General features: G+C 44.1%; 1 protein-coding gene across 1 annotated transcript in view; it reads right to left on the reverse strand.

The window, feature by feature from the left end:
- Positions 1–22,863, reverse strand: part of LOC144761751 (uncharacterized) — a 1,311,126-nt gene that overhangs the window by 682,085 nt on the left and 606,178 nt on the right. The gene's annotated exons all lie outside the window — the stretch shown is intronic.

A 22,863-nucleotide genomic window follows, 5' to 3' on the forward strand; every position in this document is an offset into this window, starting at 1 on the left:
TTAAGGCAACGTTGGTATATTTATACCTGAAAGGTGCCGGGTTTGACGTAAGGTTGGACATAAGACGTCAATAAAGATGTCACTAAGAACCGGCCGTTCTTACAGTGCTTTACAGGAGTCCTAGGATGAAATCAAAACAAAAGCAAAGGGGATTTCCCAGGTTGCTGGAGGCTTGGTTTTGTTTAGAGAACTCGTTGTGCTTTCTAGGGGGCCGGGGAAGTAGCCTTGCTTAATGTGACAGCATGTGCTACGACTGAATTATGGATATGATTACTATGCCATTGTATGGATATTATTGATTATAACCGGACAAGGGCATAAAATAGAAATATCGATTCAGGTTCCTAGATAAAAATACTACACCCACTCCACAAATTAATGTCCATCATTACTAAAACTAAGCAATAGTAAACATTTTAAAAGGTGCATGTGTATACCAACCCACCCCAAAATACATTATTTGCATTTGAAATGGTGTACGCGAAATACATGAAAATGATTATAGGTACTGTACGCTTTTCAAGCAGTGTAATCATTCATTAAAACGGATGCCTATATATATCAGCTGAATGATTTTGCGAAATTCACGCATGAAATGGCTCTTAATACAGAAAAGAAGGGCGAGACCATTCCATCACATATAAATACAGTTATTTGTAAATATGCTAGAGGCTGAGGAAATATATTGTCTCTAGAGTTCCCAAAAATAGAAGCTCTGTTCTCTAAGAATAGTTCTACTTTAAGCAGAGAGCAAGTGCCTTTAAAAATGTAAATCGCTTTCAGGGCAAAAATAGTTCCAAATATTTTCAGTAGCTTTTTTGTTTATCAAAGCTGAAGGCCGAATTCAGAGTTCATGGAACGCTGTGTGCTTGTTTGCTTAAAAGTTATTCTTTCTGTTCAGGGGAGAACATCATTTCAGACAGACTCGCAAAAAAGTTGTCTACGGCTTCAGGTGAAAGTTCAACCAAGTTTGAAAATACCGCAACTGTGCAGTCTTGAGCATGATTGCTATCATCGATGACAGGATCAGCAATGCTCACAGAAGATCGTACCTGGGTGATGCTGCTCTCATCTCGTACTTCACCACCACCTAATCGTAGTGTAGAAGTCTCAACGAATGCTGTCATCAGGATGGGTAACCGCTGGGGACAACACGATGCATGAGCCGTTACAGGACTTAGCAAAGTATCTGTATCCAATGGTACTGCTGATTGTAGTGTAAGACAGAGGTCCAACATGCATTCTTCTCCGCATAGCATACATCGAAGCACAGGTAAGATACAATTCTGCCAGATGGGTCTGAATGAAAGAAATCAGGTCATATTCAGATCTCTTAGCCGGGCTAATCCAAGGACTTTAGTTATGCGTTCCCGATAGCGTATAGCTAGGATCGTTTCTTCCATTGTTGCTGGAGTCTTGTCTGCGACTTGGCTTGCCATATCGAAGCAGAAGTATCAAAAATAAAATGCCTGCAACGAGTCCCAACAGAAGTGGTCGGCCGTCAAAGACAGAATGGACAAAATTAGGAAAAATGCCCAGAACTGTTTTGAAGGGTGTTAACAGTCCCGAAAAAATTGTCTTAAATACATGTGGGATACCACTGGTATCAGACATATTTAGGAATTGGCTTAGCATTTCTGCGAAATGCAGGGGGCAATTTGTTGATAAAAGTGTATGTATCTCTGCCGTTGTCCTTGCAACTTGCAGATCATACGTTTCTTTTGATGACGTCAAGGGCACAGTTGTCTGTAAAAGAACAGACTTCATTCTGCTTAAAGTATCAATTAGAATAGAAGAGATATTCAAAAAGGGCCAGATTTTCGCCTCCCTGTCTGGAGTGCTGTTTGGATACAATACTTGCATACAGCAAGTGACCATGGAACTAACGCTCACGAGATAAGCTTTTCCTGGCACCATGCCACAACATCTGTGGTCCACTATTAGAATATAGCTCCCGTTAGAAAGCTGTATAAAGAATGGCTCTATTCGCGTTGCAGGTGTGCCATGCTGGTGACATGAAAGGTCATTTGAAGTCCCCTCACAGGCCCCATGCAGGTTAATACCTTGACACAGAAGTATACCACTTAGTGATCTTTTACAATTATTCCCACTAAGAAATACCTTCTGTTCCTTTTCACTATAACATGTGTGTGTGTAAGGTAATTTCCATGATGACTTAATGTACCCTTCACCCAACCTTTCATACTGGCCTGCTGGTATATACTCTTGACAGTATTTAAATTGGAAAGTCGTTATCGGAATTGTTATTATTCCGTGTATTATCCATTCAATGACAGGTCTTTCTGACATTGTCAATGGTAATCTCTCAAGTTTTTCAATGCTCAGAATTGTATATTCTGCTCCTTTTTGTGTCAAGCTGATTTGTGTATCAGTAAGGTTAAAGATAGAGAATAATGACGTTGTGTTGATTAAACGCCAGAGCACGTAGCCTGAACGCAGATTTTGCAACGTCCAGCCAAGCTGTATAATAGAACGTAATTGGGACTGACCGTGTTGTAACATTAGTAAGTCCTTCTCTATTATATCAATAGCAGATGATACAATACAAGTTTCAAGTTTAAATACTTTATTCGACAACATTGTCATAAAAGCAGATCCCTAAGCTTATACAAATATAAATACTAGTCTAAAAATAAAAAAGTATTAAATTCTAAGCAGTTTATACTTGTTGGCGAATAAGACAAGAAATAATCCTTTTTTTTAAAAAAAGAGACACAGCACAAGGTTTAAATCACAGGGTCTAGTAGTGCAGTTCATAGGAGTTTTAAAGTGCGCGTGCGTATTATCCATGCCCACCCCATATATTTAGCCACTGCAATTGCAAGATTTGGGGCACAGTTTGATCTTAAAATTCTTAAGGCATCCAAACATTTCCTAGTGCCCAAGTTTCTGCAAGCAGGCTTCAACCATCTATTCCTTGGGGCAGCATATAAGGGGCAAACAAATAAAAAATGTGGGATATCTTCAGCATGAATTTTACAATAAAAACAAGTATTTACATTGTCCGGACACCAATTAGCTGTGAAAGCATTTAAAGGTAAAGAGCCAATTCTAAACTGGAAATACAGTTTTCTATCTAGGGGTTTGGAGATCAGATCCCAAAACTGTTCAAATTTCGGGATTGGTTTGACTTCCAAAAACTGGGATGTCAAGGCAGAAGATTGATCAGAAGTCAATGCAGCATTGTTTATCATGTCCCAGTACAGTTTTTTCAATATGCTCTTAGACGGAAAATCGCCTGGGTCTGCTGCAGACCATAAGTGTTCAAGGTGCAACTTTTGGAGCAATAACCTCACTTCCTTAAGCCATGGTACTTTGTGGAAGGTATCAGAATTATCAACATCCAAGAGGGCAGCTGCGTAATGGCTCAGCTCAGGGGTGGTTTTTATGCGCCTCCAATACAAGAGGGGACGCAGTCTGGCCATGTCCTCGATCCTTTTCCTCCCAAGATCGTAATGGAGTGGGGTCGAGGGAGTGCTCTGAGGAGCACCAATAATGCGCCGTAAGAATTTATTCTCTGCAACTGCTAGTTTGTTCAAATTGGAGAAACCCCATAATTCTGAACCATAAAGGCATGCACCCAACACTTTCATGCCATAGATCTCCAATATGGGCTGGATTGGTTTGGTGAAAGACAATTTATGTTTCTGGGCAATTGCCCCAGCCAGCTGGTTAAATTTAAGCACCACAGAGTCCATATGTGATCTCCAAGTCATATTAGCATTTAAAGAGATGCCCAGATAGATAAAAGCATCCACTTCTTCCAAGTGAGCCCCGTTGTAGATCATTTTCCCCTTAAATTTCATGGAGGGATTCAAGTTCATAAATTTGGTTTTAGATGTATTTATTTCCAAGCCCCGAATTCGACAGAACTCACCAAAGGCATCTAATGTCTTTTGTAGGCCGCTAGGGGTCCGCGAGACCAGCAGGGTGTCGTCTGCAAACATTAGTACTGGAACTCGTTTCCCGTCTAATATTGGAGCATCCGTTGGAGATTGCTTCAAGAAGTCAACTATGCCATTAATATATAGAGAGAATAGGGTGGGGGCCAGGACGCAACCCTGTCTCACGCCTCTCTCCACAGGGAATGATTCTGTGACATCGCCCTGGGCACCCCACCTAATCCGGGCATAGTTGTACTCATGCAGCCTTACAAGCAAAGTCAATAATTCGGGGCTTATTCCTAGTTCCCTTAGGACAGTCCAAAGTTTTTGTCGAGGGACCAGGTCAAAAGCTGACTTTAAGTCAACAAAAACAGCAAAAAGGGGACCTTTTAGCAGGGTTACATTTTTCCAGTAAATAGTTAAAAAGTGGAATACCTGGTCGACAGAGGAAGTTAAGGGGCGAAAACCAGCTTGGTATGGGGAAAGGATGTCCTTGTCGGCTATCCAGGCTTGAATCTTATTTTGTACCATCCTGCCCATCAGTTTTTGGGCGCAGTCAATAAGACTGATGGGCCTGTAGTTACTTGGTAAGGCCTTATCCCCCTTTTTGTAGACTGGAATTATTTCCGCGCCTTTCCATGTTGCTGGAATCTTTGCCCCCTGTGCTATGGCATTTCCAAGCCACACAAAGTATTTGCACCAGCTTTCTCTGTCCGCTAAAAATACATCCGCCGGTATTCCATCAATACCTGGTGCCCTGCCTCTGGTCACTCCATCCATTGCCTCCTGTACATCTTTCGCTGAAAATAATTCATTAGTGAAGAATACCATCTCTATGGGGAAATCAGTATGCGACCCTGAATTGTCTGTATACTGAGGTTTGAAAAAATCTACCCAGGACTCTTTTGCTACATGATTTTTTGGACAGTCTGGGATACAATACTGTCCAGTGAATATATTCTGGAAGACAGAGTCATTAACCCATTGTCTACAACAGAAAGTGATTTTTCTAAATTAATACGGTCAATTTCCCGTATTTTTTCTGCTGTTTCAATTTGCGTTTCTTTCCAAGCTTCGTTGTAAGCTGCGTATATACCGGCCGCTATGAAACGTTTTTGACGCTGTTTGCCTGGTCCCATTATGAAATCATGCAAGTCAGCACCGTCTTTAAGTAAAGTCAAGTGTTGCTTAATTTCTGCCAGTGTGGATTTCCGTAGCCATTCGAAGCAGAGTTTCCCTACACTGTATGTTGTAACTATCCCTGGATGTTGTCTCTGGGAGTATCTAGGGTCTGGCCTGGTCAATGTGAACCCCTGTATTTTGTTCAGGAATCTATCTTGACAGTTATTTGTGTCTGTGTGGGCCAGATCAACCATTTTTTCCAATCAGAATGTGTTCTGTTTTGGTTAAAAATATGGGATACGTCTATCTCAACATCTGTAGTGCTATTACTTTCAGTTGTTGGCTTTGGAATAGACGGTTTGTTTAAGTCTTTAATTTTGGCTAGGCCAAGACAGGTGGTCTGTTGAATTGTGTCATTCAAGAATATAATTTGTTCTGGGATCATGCAGGCTCTAAATAATGATTCTATACCTTGGACCTGCCAATCTTTGGTATCCCAGATGGTTTTTGTTTCAATGTTGTTTTTCCAAAAATCAAAACCAAATGTATTCATTTTTTCATAAAATGTTTCTGAATAGATTAATTTAGTGTTTGTCAGCATTGTTTTTATCCCTGTCTTATTTAACAGTTTGAAATAAAACGTTTCTGCATCACTTGTGTTAAACCCTGAGAAGTATGGGAATTTCTCATAAAATGTTTTTGAACTTCCTTTTGGTGGAGTTGCACAATGTTCCCATTGATTATAATTAAAAACATTTCTAGGTTGAGCAGATTCATGCAAAAAATGATGTGCAAAGTGGTTGTAGCAGTACATTTCTTCATAATTAGATGAACCCTGTAAGAAATCATGTTCTGTAAATTTTGCTGACATAACTTAATCTGACATCATATCATTAATACTTTCAAAGTCCCAATCATCAGAGAATGTGCTCGGCTTTACAAAGTCACTTAATGAAACCTTAAATTGGTGTGGACACTTCAAGAGCTCGACCGGGCCATACATTTCGTAATCTGTTTTGTCCCAAGCTACCCCACCGGGTATTGGATTGGCTGTGACATTCACTGATGAAAGTTCCCTTTTCTCGATGTAAGATGACTTGTGTGGCTTTAGGACCAAGTTGATGTTCTGACTTGCTGTGTCCATTGTACTGTATTTTCCCTCAATGAATTTTCCAAAACAAAGTACCATGATGAGCCAAAGCAGGAGGAAAAGTACACCTAACACAATCCAAAATTCAATCCATGGAGAAATCAGATAGGTTTCTTTGAGTTGATGAAAGAGTTCAGTTACTTTATCTTTAAAAGTTTTTGTTGTTGGCTGTTCTTCAGGTTCGCTCGGATCCTCAGAAAAGTCATCGAAATTCATGAAGTAGCCAGATGCAGTTCTGTCAATTTTTGGAATCGCTTCCGGATTTTCATTTGCTTTTGGATCTTTCTTTGTTTTGTTAGCATAGTCTGAGGCTACATCGTTGTAGACAGGTGTTTCTTGACGAACTGTTGCAATTTTGGTTTTAAGAGGCATAAGTTCCATGGCTTTGTTGCATAGTCCTTTTTGTTTCACTGTAGGTTTATCAAATGTGATTAGTCTCTCAGTTTGAACCTCTTGTATTGTAGCAAACTTTGGTGTTCTGCTATTTCTTGGGAGTCCACTTGGCCTACTACTTATTATTGGCCACATGATTGTGGTTTTACCAGGTCGATGGATACAACTCGGTTCTCCTTTCTACCATCAAGGGGCGGTAGTACAACTGATCTTGTTCTGTTGACAGTTAAGACAGGTACTGCTTTTCTGTAAGAAGGCCCAAATTCCTTCTTCACCGCGATTTTTTCTCTGACCAGAGCCCCAATCTTTGGAATCCAGGCAGGCCTTGCTGGGACAGGTGGTTTCTCTGCAGTGGCTGTTGGCTGCTGTTTTAGCTTTATGTTGCTCAGGTCTTTTCTTTTTTCATTTAAGTCCTGTAAAATAGCCAAACGATCTTTGATATCAAAGCATTTTTCTTCTACCACTGAAGTCTGACAATCTAAGTCCTGAATATGCATTCTAGTACCGAACAATAGTTCGTACGGACTGAAACCTTTTAGAGAATTTCTTGGCAGATTGTTAAGACTACGTTGGACACTTGTTAAATGTTGGACCCACCCATCACCCGAACCTAATACCCTCGCCGTTATAGATTGGTTTATGTCTCGTTTTTTTCTTTCCACAATCCCGTTTCTCTCAGGATGGAAGGGACAAGAGTACCGCAATGCAATGCCCATGCTGGTCATGGCCTCCTTATAAGCTTGAGAGCTAAAAGCAGGACCCTGGTCAGAATGTAGCATGCCAATTGCGTATGTGCCGATATAGACTCGCAAATCTTTTATAACAGTTCTGGCGTCAGCCGAGCGCTGGGGTCTACCTTTTAAGTGAATCTAATCCTAAATAATATACATTGGGACGCATTTCTCCTGTTTGATTATGCGTATAGATCGCCTTATGCTTTCTAATAGGGGTCCTGGCACTACTCCGGCCGGTTCACTACTGCGATCTCGATTGCAGTTTGGACAATCCATTGCAAATTTGTAATTTTGCAGGCTCTTCCCCGGCCACCAGTATTCTGATTGCAATTCTTTCAGAGATTCCTTGATCGTCTGGTGTTTTAGACCCTCACCCATGTGTGCTTCTTGTATCAAGAAGATTCTCCTGTTCGTGTTTGGAATTACTCTATCCCCCACTCCAGGGATTCGAGCAAAAGGAACGGATTTTGCATCGATTATGTATGTATAATTGAGTGGATAGTTTACAGGTAGTGCTGCACAGTCACCTTTTGAAGACGTTTTCACCACCAGCATGGTTTTCCCGTCTATGTATTTTTCTGAACGCTTTTTTGTGGCTACGGAAGCCGGATTAGTTGCTTCCGCTGTGGCTGTGTCAGCCAATGAATTCCCTGCAACGTGAACGCCATCACGCTGATGACTCAGTGTATGTATCACGTGAGTCTTTTGTAGTTCTTTCTTTAAAAGAACTACTTGTTTCCAAAGCGATTTTTGCTTGATTGTGGCACCTGTGTCATCTTTGTAACCGTTTTGAACCCAGTTCTACAAGTCATTATTGTAAGACTTGACGCAGGAATGCGAATCGCACACTATTAGTGTCGGGAATTCGCGATCGGCAATGTCGAGCGCCATTTTTAAAGCTATTAATTCAGTTTGTTGACCTGAATTGTCTTTTACAGATTGGGACATTGTTACCAGTGGTCTCAATTTACCTCCGTGCCACCGGCATTTAACAACCTCGCACATAGCATTGTAAGCTTGTTTTCCCCAAACTGAGGGTTGTGCATATCCGTCTGTATATATTACACATGCGTACTGTTGTAGGGGCAGAATTTCGATTGGCAGAGGATATTCTTTTTTATATGTTAGATCTTTCCGTTTTTTCATGTTCGGGTCAAAATAGTATTTCACTTTATCTGTAGCAAGAGAATTTTTTCCATTGTATCCATTTTGGATCTAATGCCACGGTAGTTAAATTGCGTGGGCTTGTTAATGCCTCAAAGGCTGATTCTGCTGTTTAAACAGTAATCTGTCTGCCTTGGGCTTGGGCTCTTTCTTTTGCTACAGCTGTTTGAACCGCATTTACAATGTTTTCTGCAAGACTGAATGTTTTTTCAGCTTCTGTGTACAAATGTGATGTGTATGCTATTGGTACCGTTTCTCCCTCATTAGAGGTCAGGCACGTGAATCCGCATCTTCCTGGGATGACTCTGATTACAAGGTTGCGTGTATTATCGCGAGTTTGCAATTTTGTTTTTGCTAACATGTCTGTTTGAAATGATCATAAAATTTCAGTGTGTTTTTGAGTCCAATTGATTGGTTTAAAATCAGGTTTTATTAGTTCATAGAGAGGTTTAACCCTCTCTGCATAATTTAGAATGTACGTTCTTCCGAAATTCAGGAAACCTAGTATTGATTGTAAGTTCTTCAGCGTTTTTGGTGCTTGGAGTACAGCGCATTTCTCTAAGAAATTGTCTGCTAGGCTTTTGCCTTCACTTGATAATTCATATCCTAAAAACAGGACTGTTAGATGGGCAATTCGTGACTTTTTAAAGTTGAATTTGTAACCCTCTGCTGCAAACCCAAGTATTATGGTGTTCACTCTTTTCAAGTGAGTATCCAAGACATCGTCTGTTAGATAGATGTCATCGACATAAGATAATGCCTCATCATCATACATTTGTAGTAACTCTGTTACCCTTGCTGAGAATAAACCTGGGCTATTCTTGAACCCCTTTGGGAGTCGACAGAAATTTTCCTGCGAACCCATTATTGAGAAAGCGGTCAAATACCTGCTTTTAGGTGCAATGTTTTGACAAAAGAATCCATTAGAGATATCTAATGTTGTTTTGTATTTTTTGCGCACGATATTATTCATTAGTGCTGCACTGTGTGAGTTTTGTACTGCAAATGTCTTGCAACATGAGTTAAGGTGTCTGTAGTCCAAAACTAGACGATATGAATCGTCTGGCTAGGAGACAGGAAACAAAGGATTGTTCATTTGTGAGGTGCATGTTTCAATCACCCCATGGTATTCAAGTTGATCTAAGATCTCCCTGACTTGTTTTTTAGCTTCTTGCTTAATCGGGTACTGCCTCTGTGCAGTTGGTTGACATTTTAACTGGATTTTGTGAGGAGGAGAGTCCTCATCCCATCCAACATGATTTTTATATAATGCAGGAGCTTGGGCTACTGCCCACTTTCTTGCAAGTGTATATTTTTTATGAATTGGAATATGATTTGAGAAGGCAGGCATAATGATTTCTTCGCCATGAGGGCACTCCCTGACAAACTCTGGTGGGCAGTCTTTTTCTGCTAAAAGGATGTCATAGCCTTTGGAAAGGTTATCCCAAAATAGACCCCTTACTTTCCTAGTCTTATCTCCCTCTATACGTAATGTTATCTCGTATATTTTATGAGGTTTGCTAACACGGGTATCTGCAGTTTCCACCTGAATGTATTCATTCGTGTCCACTGTCTCCAGATGATTCATCAGGATCTTGCGAGCTATGGTCACTTCTGCTGCGCTGTCTAGCACTGTCTGGGCCCACTCTCAGTTTTTCAGTTGTGTGCTCAGTATCCTCGGCATGTTTGATTACTTTAATACTGGCTACCTTCTTTTTTGGAAATTGTAATTTTTTACTTTGATGAGCAGGTTCCTTGTCTTTGGACTTGACGTGCTCTTCCCTGTGTTCTGACCGTCCTCTTCTTTCCGATTTCTGCGAGGAAGTCTGAAAAGATCGAGAGGGACGTGTATCAATATCTTGATATCTATCAGGTTTTTTTAGATTATCCCTATTTCTAAGGTTGTATCTTTTCTCAGAGGGCTCCCTCTGGGGAGACTTGTGTCCTTGGTCCGGAGATCTTTCTCTCCGCCGAGGAGACCTTCCTCTGGACTGGAATCTTTTTTCTTTGGGAGTGGATTGTTTATTTCCATCCCAGCTCTTTTTTTGGAGTATTTAGATTATTTTTAATAAATATCTTTTCAGGATTTTCAGTTAGTTGGGGTTTAACTGGTTTTCCACCCAAACTATCTCTTCCTAGTTCTTCATAGAATTTTTCTATGATTCTGACAAGTTCAAATGGCTGTTCTGCTATGTCTGTTTCTTTCAATTTCTGGAGGAAAGTTATATCCTTCGTTGCCAATTGAACCAACTCTCTATATGCCTGTGTTAATTCTTTTATTTTAACTAAGAGTTCTTCGCTTGAAATTTTATCAATGTCTGGATGTGGTGTGTAGCTGGCTAGAACCTGCCACGTTGCTCCTGGTCTACCTAGTGGACCGAGCCTGGTGATGTGATTATTATGTTTTAGGGCGCCTTTAAACCAGAGCAGGTGCTCTTGGTATTTTAATGGGATTTCCACCTCCTCGAATGGAGTGTACACTTCCGGAGGTTCCTCTATTTTGTAATAGTGGAATTCGTGTGTGACAGTGTTTGCTGCTGGAAAGTTTATCCATGAATAGAATATCTCTGTCTGCCGATATTCATGTGCCTCAATTACGAATATGACTGTACCACCTCTCGATGTTAGTCCATTTTCTATAAGTTTAAGAGTTATAGTTTTCCTTATGTTGACCGGAATGAGTATAGCATTCGGGTCATTCTGTAGGAGACTAGTGTCATCCTCTAGGAGTCGATCTGCTATTCTAGCTGCCTCCCTTTCGTCGTCACTTTCTGACATTTTTACTGACAGAAAGGTTTTTGTTGCAGATCAAGTTTCAAGGAAACAAAGATTAGGTGCACAATATTTTGGAACACTGTATCCTTCAACGTTGACTAAACCAAATACTATACATAGAAATCTCTTCCTACTAAGTTCCGGCGGATTTTTAACCTTTTACCCACTCCAGACGTCTTTTGGAGTATTTACGGGAAAAAGGGTCTGTGTGAAAAAGCACGACTGAGTTACTCTAACGTCTTGCGTTAGATTTATCGCCTTACCAAACGTTGGGCGCCATTTAGTGTAGTTCCTATATTCCCAATAGGCTCTGCGCATTGGAATAATATATTCAGCAGTGTAGACGTAGGACTGAGGTCGACTAGGTCTCTACTGACTATATTAGACTTATGGTTTGCCAGCTAGCTCAGAGGTCACTAGAAACGTTCTCGAATAAACGAGGAGGAGTTTAACCTCCCTGGATAGACAAGAAGGGATTAGCTTCTGACAACCATAAAACATGACAACTTTGCTCTCCCTGAATAAGAGTGTATCTCTAGAGTTGTGTGAAAACAAAAGACAGCTATTTCACTCAGTCAAATGTGCGTACTTAGTTTCACCAGAATGCAGAGAAAAGAAAGACGGGCGTTTTCAATAAAAGGTGTAATTTATTGAGCAGTCTTCTTCCTCATACAAGAGAAATGAATTGCCACAATTGCAATACTCTTAGTAAAGTAAAGTGCGTACAGTAAAAGGAGGATTATAAAATAATACTGTAAAAGCATTGATATGGTTTCTTAGACATATGATACTTTAAAATAGATAAAATATATACATACATATATACATTGACTAATCGTACTCAACTGGTGCTTCTAAATACGCCTACCCCGGTGTACCTGACCTAAGCCTAATACGTGGGAAGGAGTAAGTAAGTAGCAGTTTAAGTTAAGTTTGTTTTGCCAAGAATCTGACTCAAGAATTCTCTGTAAGGGTTTAGTCAGTTCCGTACCTGGGTAATAGAAAGCAGGAGGTCTTGTATCTCTCTCTCAGGACTCCATATCCCAGTAACCCGCGAAGGTATCTGGAAACACCGGAGCTGGATTTCTCGGCAGGAGAAAAGATAGCGTCTTTCTCAGTGCGTCAAAGAGGAGGGGCAGCGTCCGTGGGCTCTCGCATCAGCTGGGCTCTCGGGCAAGTAGATAGCTGCTCTGCTCCAAAACCACCACCGTGTCTTTGCTTAAGGCAACGTTGGTATATTTATACCTGAAAGGTGCCGGGTTTGACGTAAGGTTGGACATAAGACGTCATTAAAGATGTCACTAAGAACTGGCCGTTCTTACAGTGCTTTACAGGAGTTCTAGGATGAAATCAAAACAAAAGCAAGGGGGATTTCCCAGGTTGCTGGAGGCTTGGTTTTGTTTAGAGAACTCGTTGTGCTTTCTAGGGGGCCGGGGAAGTAGCCTTGCTTAATGTGACAGCATGTGCTATGACTGAATTATGGATATGATTACTATGCCGTTGTATGGATATTATTGATTATAACCGGACAAGGGCATAAAATAGAAATATCGATTCAGGTTCCTAGATAAAAACACTACATAACAACCTCGGTACCTTTCTGATTTTTGTAAGGTCTCTCTTTGAATGCTCTCTGATATACAAAAGATGATGTTTTATTGTGGCAGTCTTTTGACTGTTTTTGCCATATGACTTTTCTCAGTATGTTCTTCCTCCCGCCATTAGATCGTTCTGAGAAGGCCTTGTGATATATGGCTTTTATTTCTTTTCATATCTATATGCACCTGAATAATGCAATAGACAGATATAAATGTACTGTCAAATTATGAATTAGGATGGGCGTTTCTCGAACAAATCGATTTCACAATAATAAAACTTAAGATTGTTATATTATGATGTTAACTTAGAATGATATCAATGTATGTATTTTTAATTGTATATATTGTATGTGTAATAGTGTGTATTTTTATAAATTGCTTCTAGCCCTGAAGAAGTCCCCTTTGGGATGAAACGCGTTGGCAACAAGCAATCCTGTCATGTTTTATTGAATTATGAAAATAAAGAACGAATTGAATGACAATCAAGCTGTTGAAATTGCCTATCCTTAAAAAGTTACTTTGTTATTATTGTACAATAATCTGCGTTTGAAATATCATATCACTGTCATTGACTTGGGAAAATAAGATTCTGGTGCTGGATCATTTTGTGTGTTAGAACCCCTAGCACTGGTAGGTCTTGCTGAGGCTCACCACCACAAATGGCGCTCATAATATGCATGCACGGACTCATTTATTTCTTGAGTTGTTCTATCTATTTTTATTCAATCTGTTTCTTTTGGTGGAATTTTCCCTTTCAAGAAAGTGATCACCTGGTGATATTTCTTCATTACCTCCTCGGAAGGGGCTCCCGTTTTCTCATCTCTTGGGTACTCATCACTGGGCCAATCAACTGTAATTTTACATTCGATCCAAAAATCTGCAGGTACCACTATGTCAAATAGACCATCTAAATCTTTCAACAAAACCTTACAAACCTTCACAAACTTTTCAACCTTTCTATACCTTTCAACTGGCTTTTCTCTTAGTTTTGGGAAGTCATTAGTAAATGACAAAATATCTTGTCGAGTCCATGGAACATGTACATATCCCCCTCCTGGAACCTCTCTCATTGGGCATAAACTTTCTGTCTTTCCAGATTCTCTCAGTAAATATTCCGATGTGGTCTGATTTGCCTGTGCTTCCTCCTTTTTCTTTGCCCACCTAGTTTTCCACCTGTCCAAGTCTCCCCATTTTTGTAAAATTGTCATTATTCTATAATCTTCAATTTCCTTCCGGCATAGTCTTATTTTCCAAGTCTTTATCAGTAAATTCTGCTCTGTATGGTTTCTGCAATACTTTCGATCTCACTATTTCAATCCCCACTTCAAAGGCAAGCTCCGTCAATTTTTCATGAAATATTTTAGCATTCCTAGTTATGCTCCTACGTATGAACAACTCTTCTTCACTGTAAGTGTTTAGCCTATCTATTCCCACATTTCCAGCTATAATTTCTTCCAATTCTACTTTTAATCTGAAGATGTCTAAAATATTTGGTTGTTGGTTTGGTTTGTCTATTCCCTGTGCCCACCTTTCCAATTCTTCTGGAGATGCTATAGTGGCACTTTTAGTTCCTGTAGATGTTTCTAATTGTATTTCTTTTTAACAACTAGGTGTAGCTCTTTTCAGGGTTTCATTTATCTGTCCTCTTATCGGCAAATCCATTAATGAGATTACCGAATCGCATTCACTGACTTGATCCTAACTTATTATATTTTCTTTTCTAGGTTCTATTATAGGAGTGGTCATAACTGGTGGTTTTGGTCAATTTGTCTTATCCCCATACAATGGAACAACAGGACCTATAGTCACAGGTATAGTTAAGGCTTCAGGTTGTGTACTCAATCGGGTTATTTTCTGTATTAATTCTTCTCTATTTTAATGTATTGCTTCTTTTTCCTTTTCCTGGAGTACCCTTCCATTTATTGAATCATGCATAACCTGCGAGACCATAGGTGTTTCTAAAGTTGGGGTACTTGGAGTAGTTCTACTACGTCCTTCCTTATATGGTGGAGGATTCTTTGTTAGGATGTCTTCCATAAACTCATCTTCCGATTCCCCACAACCTATCATTGTTACATGCTTAGTTTTTCCTGTACACTTGCCCTCGACTGTTCCTCTGCCATTAATACAGGATACAGTCCTTTCGTAATCATTGCTTGTCTCCATTGTTTCATCTGATCTTCATGTTACTCACAAATTCGTTTAGGGTAAAATCCTCTATAATTCCTAGTACTTCTAGATCTGTCGCGCTCAAATGACTCAGTTTCCCATTCTTCTAAAGTGTCATACTGTGTTAATCTAGGTCTGGGCTCTAATTCATTCATCCCCATTTTTAAATTTTGAAGGATTCTCCCATTGAAAGTACCATTTTCGGGGAAAGATAATATTCCATCATTTTTGGTATATTCTATCCAATTTTCTAACCACACTAGTATGGTAGCCTCTTTCCATCATCATAAATTGTGCAGGAGTCTTTGGTGTTGGGATGTGGATTCCCCCTAGTTTTAATGGGTTTATCTTTCTTGAAGTAATTTTTGATTTTCTGCATAAGCGACAATTTTCTTTTTCTCTCCGTACATTTTAGGAGAAGATCCTTTTATGTATTCGCCTCTTGCAAAACCTAAATACCTTCTATCTGGGCGATTCCCTATTAATGTCAGATCGTATTTCCACATACAAACTCCACTGTCCAATACTAATACGGCTTCTATTTTTGATAACCAATTAAATCCTTTTTCATATTCGGGTTTCACCAATCTTAGTGCAGCTTTTATTCTTTCATCCCATTAAACTTAAGCTTACACAATTTGTTTAGCCAATACTAGCACTGCTTTATTATGGGGTCAGTATCACTCCTTACTACTGACACCTCCTTTTCAAATCTCTGTCAATTACACACCCGCTGTCTCAACCAATGCAAAAAAACGATGGATTTAGGCCCAGATCCTTGTACTGGGGTGAATGTATGACATTGTTCTACATTCTGTCCATCAACTGTGTTTTTTGCAATTTTCACCCCGAGTGGGCTGGGTATGCTCAGACGTGAGTCCCAGGCTCTCCACACCACTGGAGTCAAGCTATCCAGGCTGAATGAAGGCTGATAGCCAGAAACCGGTCCTTGGATGCTTGATTCCGGTCTGGGAAAGACATGGCTTGGTAGTTCGGACTGGACTGTTCCCATGAGGCACAGGGTCAGAGCTGATTTGCATATAGCCAGTGTCTAACCCAGGGTGGTGTGGAGTGCAAAAAAACGATGGATTTAGGCCCAGATCCTTGTACTGGGGTGAATGTATGACATTGTTCTACATTCTGTCCATCAACTGTGTTTTTTGCAATTTTCACCCCGAGTGGGCTGGGTATGCTCAGACATGAGTCCCAGGCTCTCCACACCACTGGAGTCAAGCTATCCAGGCTGAATGAAGGCTGATAGCCAGAAACCGGTACTTGGATGCTTGATTCCGGTCTGGGAAAGACATGGCTTGGTACTTCGGACTGGACTGTTCCCATGAGGCACAGGGTCAGAGCTGATTTGCATATAGCCAGTGTCTAACCCAGGGTGGTGTGGAGTGCAAAAAAACGATGGATTTAGGCCCAGATCCTTGTACTGGGGTGAATGTATGACATTGTTCTACATTCTGTCCATCAACTGTGTTTTTTGCAATTTTCACCCCGAGTGGGCTGGGTATGCTCAGACGTGAGTCCCAGGCTCTCCACACCACTGGAGTCAAGCTATCCAGGCTGAATGAAGGCTGATAGCCAGAAACCGTTCCTTGGATGCTTGATTCCGGCCTGGGAAAGACATGGCTTGGTAGTTCGGACTGGACTGTTCCCATGAGGCACAGGGTCAGAGCTGATTTGCATATAGCCAGTGTCTAACCCAGGGTGGTGTGGAGTGCAAAAAAACGATGGATTTAGGCCCAGATCCTTGTACTGGTGTGAATGTATGACATTGTTCTACATTCTGTCCATCAACTGTGTTTTTTGCAATTTTCACCCCGAGTGGGCTGGGTATGCTCAGACGTGAGTCCCAGGCTCTCCACACCACTGGAGTCAAGCTATCCAGGCTGAATGAAGGCTGATAGCCAGAAAGCGGTCCTTGGATGCTTGATTCCGGTCTGGGAAAGACATGGCTTGGTAGTTCGGACTGGACTGTTCCCATGAGGCACAGGGTCAGAGCTGATTTGCATATAGCCAGTGTCTAACCCAGGGTGGTGTGGAGTGCAAAAAAACGATGGATTTAGGCCCAGATCCTTGTACTGGTGTGAATGTATGACATTGTTCTACATTCTGTCCATCAACTGTGTTTTTTGCAATTTTCACCCCGAGTGGGCTGGGTATGCTCAGACGTGAGTCCCAGGCTCTCCACACCACTGGAGTCAAGCTATCCAGGCTGAATGAAGGCTGATAGCCAGAAAGCGGTCCTTGGATGCTTGATTCCGGTCTGGGAAAGACATGGCTTGGTAGTTCGGACTGGACTGTTCCCATGAGGCACAGGGTCAGAGCTGATTTGCATATAGCCAGTGTCTAACCCAGGGTGGTGTGGAGTGCAAAAAAACGATGGATTTAGGCCCAGATCCTTGTACTGGGGTGAATGTATGACATTGTTCTACATTCTGTCCATCAACTGTGTTTTTTGCAAGTCTCAACCAATCCCAGCGCAGCAGTCAGTGACGTCAGCGCACCTCCGGCAGCTGACCCTGCCCTTTACAAGGTAACACAAAAACGTATTTTCTTACAAATTTTCACCAATGTTTAGTTTTAATAACAACATAAAAACATTCGCTACTCTGTCTGTTCTGCTAAACTAAAGAATAGTTGATTTCTTTTGCTACAAGTAAGACCTTCCACTTACTCTTCATACACTGCGAGTAAAACCCTTACGCTTACTCTTCATTCAAGCTCAAAAGAACCTGCTACTCCTTTAGTGTTACCCTTTCTAGGTGATATAACACCAGAGTTTCACCAGAAATCTCTTTGCTATCAGTCGCTCTCACTTTTTCCCAGAAAATAGTCCCTATTTTAACACAGCCAGCCCTGCGTAGCTTCTCAGTGCTAAGTCCAAACAGACGAGTAACCTCACTGCAGTGTGGCTTCCATTAACCACCCGCAATACACTTCCAGAGAATTTCCAGACAACATAAAACAAGATACAAACGGATTTATTAAAACATAAATTGATAACCAATAATCACCAAACTAGTCAATAACAACCATAACTCTGCTACCAGCAAACTGATCCACTGGGTTACTATCCTCAGGAACTCTATCACCATAGATTCACCTGGGCCCATAAACAAACACTCACTCGCATAGGCTGGTTATCACCACTGGGGGTCAATTTTTATAAATGTTTAATAAGATCAGTTCCCTGTTTCATTAACTAATCTTTTCACTGATCAAAAAGGTATTTCCTCTGGTCAATGGACCTGTTAGTTGGAACTAGTTGATGGTGAAATTACATAGGTTTATTTTATCTTCTATTTTATTAAATAACCACAGACTTGGGAAAAGGTTAAATGTTTTATCGAGTTAAAATCATGTGAGCCGGGCTTAGCGAAGCACCATGGCGGACGCAGCCTAAGACTGCTCCGTCCCGCCATACGGTAATCCGACGACTTATCCTGCCCTCCCCTCACTCCTAGGTGCCCCAGCTGAGAGATTCCGGTGTCGGAGGTTGGCGCCGAGATCCGTGTGATTCCTGGGCCGAGATAGCGCATAGTGATCCGCAGACCGAGACCCAGCGCAGTGAGGCCCCATCGGGGAGTGAAGCCGGGACCTGGAGTTTCGCGGTCCTGGCGACAACGGCGGAGAGCAGCAGCAGTGCGAGTGCTGGTCCCCAGCCAATCAGGACCAGTGTAGAAGCCTGGCGGCATGGCTCGGTCCCCAGCGCTACCCGGTGACAGTGCTCCCAGGCCCGTGACAGGGGCTTTCAGGCGGCAGATCCACGGAGCGGCCTACAGGTGCAGGAGAAGCCGGGGTCTAAATTTTGATGCACCCCCGGGGACAGGATTGGAGGCCGGCCCGAGGTTCCCCCCTCCCCTGCGTCGCAGTGATCCGCATTGGCATAACAGGAGGGAGCAGGCGACATACGGACATTGAGGCGTGTGGGGGGCTTGATTCCTCTGCGCATCCAGTTGCAAACAGGCCGCACCAGCAATTGGGACAGTACCGGGCCGCATTGAGGGACGCAACTTGATCTGCAGTACACAACCTGGTGGGAGCTTTGGGACACACATCGTGGGCAACCTCTGAGCCCCCCTCGCCTGGCACGCGCAATCAGGGACTGTGCAGGTGGGGGTCCCCGGCCCCGGGAGGTGCGTTGCCTATGGACCAGCAACGGGAGCCCTGTCGTAGCCCTGTGGGTGGCGCATTGAGTGACATCTGTAGAGCTGGGACACCCAGAGACGGTCCTCTCCCATTCGGCGGTCGAGTCGGGCCGCAGCACAGAGGCGCGTAGAGCGGGGCTTTTGTTTGGTGGCCAGTCTAGCGGTCCCGGGGGCGCACATTGGATGGCGGACATTGTGTACAACCCTCAGGGGTTGGGGCGCTGCCCGGACAGTGGTGTGGGACGCGCACGGACCACTGGCGACGAAGGTGACACTGATACGTGGGTGACAACAGCTGATCCCTGGGGAGGCCGGCGCTTGGGACTAGCAAGTATGACGTGAGGAGGCGGCGGGAGGGCTACCCTTAAACAGGGCCCCATTGACAAGTTTACAGGCCCCGGTGGCAGTGCGGGGGCAACCGGCAGACATAAGGAGGCCGGGCCGGACAACGCCACCCTTATGGCAGCCATAACGCAATCCCGTGACATGCTGGATGCAAAAATAGGGGCAGTGGGATCTGATGTGACTCTGTTGCGCCAAGACCTGAGAAACGCTGTGTCCCGCATCACAGAGGCTGAAACACGCCTGTCCGGAGTGGAGGACGATGTCGATGTCCTAAAGCGCAGGGTGGCTACCATGGAGTTGGTCCAGAAGGGCCTAGCTCTCCGCGTGTAAGATGCAGAGGGACGCGCGCGACGGAACAACATATGCCTCGTGGGACTGCCTGAGGGCTGTGAGAAGGGCAACATGGAGCGCTTCTTGATGGAGTGGCTGGAGGGCTGGCTCCCCGAGGGGTCGCTTTCCCGTTGCTTTGTGATTGAGCGGGCACACCGGGCCCTCATCCAGAAACCGCCAGAGGGTGCACGGCCACGACCAGTAATTGCTAAACTTCTTAATTACCATGACCGGGACACTATCATAAAAATAGCCAGAGAAAAGGAGCCGTTGCTCTTTGAGAACCAATGAATCATGATATTCCCGGATTATACCCGTATGGTGCAGCAACAGCGGCAGTCCTTCACGGCGGCCAAGGCCCGCCTGCGCAAGTTGAAGCTCCCCTACGCCTTGCTGTATCCGGCCCACCTGCGGGTGGTATTCCAGTCACTCACACACTTCTTCAATACCCCGGAGGAGGAGTTTCGGTGGACAGACGAGACAATGCCGGTCAGAGTGCATACACCTCCCGGGTTGGAGTCGGATTCTTCGCACGGCGGGCAGCAGTCGCAAGCCTCTCGGGGGGCGCTGCGGAAGACTAACTGGAGGTCCAGGTCAAAACTGCGCACAACAACCGAAAGTGCATCCGAGGGGGGGAGAGGAGCCCCCGACAGCCAGGTCGATGGTTCTTGAGTCAGCACCTCACTGAGTTGGGGGGAAATACCCGGCGGCGACTTTTCATATCCAACGATGTATTAATAGACTTATACCCCATCTACTTTCACGGACTGGTATTGTAAGGGGGACAGGTGGCCCTGCTGGTGCTGATCCTCATGCCATGGGAGGTACTAGTGGGCACAAGGGGGCGGGGAGGGCGGAACGTTATGGGTGGGCAACACCCCGAGGAGTAAGGGGGAGTGAGATTGCGGGAGGGGGGTTAGTTAATGGGGATCCATTGGGGTAGTTGGCTTCGACCACCCGTTGGGGGTCGGCTACGTACTACGTCGCGACAGGTACTTCAATGTTTCTGAGGTATGGGAGTGTGGGGGGAGCAGTTGGAGTTGGGTGTTGGGGGTGGAGTCGGGGGGGAGGGGTCGCATGGTCGCATGAGAGTCTGGATGGTTTAATGGAATGTAAGAGTCGGGTCCACTGGCTGGCAGTCCACTTTTGATGTCCCGTGATGGCAGGGTCTGAACACAGAGCCCAGGGGTCCGGTGGCTCCATTAGAGTCCTCAGCTGGAACGTCCAGGGTATACTAGATAAGATTAAGAGGGGGGCTGTGTTACGGCAGGCGAAGAGGGCGGGGGCGGATGTGCTATTACTCCAAGAAACTCACCTGTTGGGCATAAAAACACCTTGTTTACAGCGTTTTGGCTTTCATCAAGTGTTGCATGCTGGGTTTACGAGGGGCTCAAGGGGGGTGGCTACACTTGTACATGCAGAATCCCCTATGTCCATTCCACTCAGTGGGTTGATGTACAAGGTAGATATGTCATCATTAAGGGTACCATAGGTGAAGAACCAATAGTACTGGGGAGTATCTATGCCCCACCCCCCTGCAGTGGTCCCTGATTGAATAGTTGCTCGGTATTTGGACTGACCTACCTGATGTGCTAAAAGTTGTGGGAGGAGATTGGAACTATGTCATGGATAGCCAAAGGGATAGGTTCTGTACTGGGGGCGGTGGAGGGGCCGGCCCTCCACTAAGCTTCACGGCATGGTGCAGGGCCTGAACTGGGTGGACACATGGCGTCACCTACATGGCACTACGAGGGGGTACACATATGTATCCGCGGTCCACAAATCCTTCTCTAGATTGGATTACCTCTTTGTGCCAGGGGCGTTGCAGCATAGGGTTGAAGCAGCGCCTATCCTGCTGCGGGGACTTTCAGACCACTCCCCTATTACTGTAGACATAGGCTTAAGTAGGGAAAGGAGGCCCTTTAGATGGCGCCTCTCCACCTGGCATCTGCAGCAACCAGAATATCAGAAGCACATGAGTGAGGCCCTTGCCAATTTTTTAACTGACAATGTAGGGTCCGTGGATGAGGTGAGCACAGTTTGGGAATCGATGTAGCCAACTCTCAGGGGGGTGGACATTGCGTGGTGCGCGGCAGCGCAAAAGAAGCGTAGGGAGGACCTGGTCCGAGCAGAGGCCAATATTGCGACACTGGAGCTTCGGGGGAGTATGGAAGGAGGGGCACAAGTGGTGGGGCAGCTTCTTCTGGCGCAGCAAACCTACGCGTCCCTGCAGATGAATGAAGCGAAGCAGATTTGTCTTGCTACGCGCAGCCGGGTCTATAAGTGGGGGAACAAATCCGGGACAATGCTTCACCGGCTCTGCCAAGATACATTTCAGGTCCAGGTCCTGCCCGGGATTTTGGACGCGGCAGGGTGCCCGGTCGCGGATACAAAGGTGTTGGCGGAGGGGTTTGCCTCTTACTATGCTGATCTTTATGCCCTGCATGAATGTCTCACAGCTGCGGTGATCGACAAGTTTCTTGCGGACATGCCACCGCGCGCTGTTCCCGATGAGGTGAGGGACCGCCTGGAGCTCCCCCTCACGGAGGAAGAGCTAGGCACAGCACTGGGTGAACTTAACACGGGCAAAGCACACGGGCCTAATGGGTTCCCCAGTGAATTCTACAAGAAAAATATCACTTACAGCTAGGACCACATTTTAGAGTGGCGGTAGAGAAGGCCAGGGAGCGGGGCAGCCTTCCCCCTGACTGGAGGCACGCAGAAGTGGTGGTGTTTCACAAGCCCGGTCCCCCCCCCCGAGCAGTATGCTTCATACCGCCCGATTTCCTTATTAAATGTGGAAGCAAAAATTCTAGCTAAGGCACTGGCCAATCGCCTTTTGCCCCACATTACTGATTTAGTCCACCCGGATCAGGCTGGCTTTATGCCCCAGAGGGCAACCAGACATAATATACGCAGAGCGCATGTGGCGGTGGCAGGCAGTCCGAAACGCTGGAGTGCCTGCGGCACTCCTGCTGGCGGATATGGACAGGGCATTCGATTCCCTGAGTTGGGTCTACT

Source organism: Lissotriton helveticus, chromosome 6 (genome assembly GCF_964261635.1).
Source record: "Lissotriton helveticus chromosome 6, aLisHel1.1, whole genome shotgun sequence".
Lineage (NCBI taxonomy): Eukaryota > Metazoa > Chordata > Amphibia > Caudata > Salamandridae > Lissotriton > Lissotriton helveticus.